The sequence below is a fragment of the Rhinolophus sinicus genome, linkage group LG01, assembly GCF_036562045.2.
Source record: "Rhinolophus sinicus isolate RSC01 linkage group LG01, ASM3656204v1, whole genome shotgun sequence".
NCBI lineage: Eukaryota > Metazoa > Chordata > Mammalia > Chiroptera > Rhinolophidae > Rhinolophus > Rhinolophus sinicus.
In genome coordinates this window covers 105,855,888-105,858,213 of record NC_133751.1, presented here as the reverse complement: position 1 = coordinate 105,858,213, position 2,326 = coordinate 105,855,888, and the positions used below count along the sequence as shown (strand labels likewise).

General features: G+C 39.5%; 1 pseudogene; it reads left to right on the top strand.

Moving 5' to 3' along the window:
• Positions 1 to 1,310: 1,310 nt before the first annotated feature.
• LOC109457575 (large ribosomal subunit protein eL31) lies at positions 1,311 to 1,677 on the top strand (annotated as a pseudogene).
• The last annotated feature ends 649 nt before the right edge of the window (positions 1,678 to 2,326 follow it).

Below are 2,326 nucleotides of genomic sequence, written 5' to 3'. Positions count from 1 at the left end.
TGGCAGGTAAATAAATAAGTTCAAGAAATTGGCAAAGGAAAGACCATAAGAGAATGAACAGGTTAAAACAGTAGCATGAAGGAGGAAAATGGTTTTTTTCAACTGAGGTTGCAGGGAAAGGATTATAAAAGCTTCAAAAAGGAGGTAGTTACAAACTGTTGGCATGGTAAATAAGGGAGGAGAAGGCTATTTCTGTGAGAATGGCATATGCAAAGATGTTTTCTGAAAACCCCAAGCAGCTGAGAATGTTAAAGTGCAGGGATGTGAGGAAATGTCTACCAAGAAATGGAACTGAAAAGCCAAGAAGTGTCTAGATGATGTAAGGCCCTTTATGCTATATCAAAAAATATTTGATTTCAAAGGCACTAAAAACTGAGATGGAATATTTTAAAGATAAGAGAGTCATGGTTTTATTCCTACCATTTGGAGAACTGATTAGTTGGAGGCAGCAATTCTTACTTGTCATGATGGCCCAGGTGAAAAATCATGGTGGGCTTCAATGGGCAGCCCAGAGCATTCCAAAAGCTGGAAGTAATAGATACAGAATATGTTAGAAATTGAAGTTCAGTAGAAATTGGTAACTTTTTGAGAGTGGTCCAGGTGAAAGAGAGAGGGAGGTGAGCACATTAGCATCCTGAGTTTGGGGTGCAGGAGGAGCTAGAAACACAGAAAGAGGACAATGGAGTTGGAGGGTCTTTAGATAGAGCAGTGCAGTTTCTAAAATTACCATCATGTACACCTGAATCCCTCTGGGCACCCCATTCTCTGCCTGAGGAACCTTTGCTAAAGCCTTCCCAACTGCAAGGGCGTTGGGGCAGGGAAGTGCTCCAGCCTTCACCCTGCTTCTTCAGGCTGGACAATCCCTCATGCATTTATTCCTCCATGTCCAGATTCTCCCAGCTTCCCAATTCAGCTGGCACTCCTCACAAAGGAACAGACTGGAAATCTAGTCTTCATGATTTGGAACCACAGACTCCTGATATGCCACCAAGAGAACCCCAGTAAAGAGCAAGTAAATATTCCCAAAGTCTGGATAAATTAAATCACTTGATAGAGAAAGTATAAGTCATATATATCTTTCTGACTATGAAATGATAGTCTATACTCTGGAATCAACTGTCACCCTCACAGACAGTGTGTCTCTAACACCAGATAACAGTGCCAAAGAGAACTTGAGAAGTAGCCATGCACCCCATAGGATGGAGGCCTCCAGGAGCACCTTTGGCACATGGAGGGATCCGCCCAACAGGGAGTGAGGAAATAGGGACCTCAAGACGCAATGAAAATCCTTTCCGACTTGGGCTTGCAGAATGGTTCCCCAAAATGGTGGTGAGAAGAAGGGTTGTTTTGCCATCAACGAGGCAATGACCAGAGAAAACACCAACATTCATCAATACGTCCATGGAGTAGTTTTCAAGAAGTGTACCCCTCAGGCACTCAGAGAGATCTGGAAATTTGCCATTAAGGAAATGGGAAATCCAGATGTGGGCAGTGACACCAGACTCACAAAGCTGTCTGAGCCAAAGGAATAAGGAATGTCCCATACAGTATCCAGGTGTGGCTGTTGAGAAAAGGTAGTGAGGATGAAGACTCACCAAACAAGCTTTATACGTTGGTTATTTACGTACCTGCCACCACTTCAAAAATCTACAAACAGTTAATGTCAGAGAGAACTAACTGTTGATTGTTGAATAAAATTATAAAACTGCCAGAAAAACAAAACAAGGACTAAAAAAGCTAGACTTTATTGTTACTCATGCTTGGAGATCACAAGAATATGAGCAGAGACGTAAAAATCAAGAAAAGCCCCAAAGCTTCCCCTCTATAGAAATAGTTTCTTGTGGGAGAGGTTAAATATTTCTTGTTTCTTGGAATAAAATGCATCTAGAAATTTTATCTTAAAGCCAGTAAGGGTCATAACTATTTCTTTTCCCATACAGTTTCTCTTGATCAATTTAGACATTCTCTTAAAAAAAAAAATGTTCCAGTAGGTGTCTCTCTCTGCACATGGTACAAAAAAGTCTTAGAAGTTGCAATGGAATATTTTTGTTTTGCTTAACCATCTTACAATGCAAATGGATGTGGTTTCAAATATGTCAAAACTCTTTTTTTTACACTATTTAAAAACATTAAAAAGGCATAACATAATGTTCCATATCATGACATGGGTGATGATTAAACAGGTGTGTTCACTATATGACAAGTCATCAAGCAACACATTTATGATTTCGAAGCACTTTCTGTTTATACATTATACTTCAAAAAAGATTATTTTTTAAAAGGTAAACTCCTTATGTTGACTTCTATTTACATGTTTTCTTGCTTT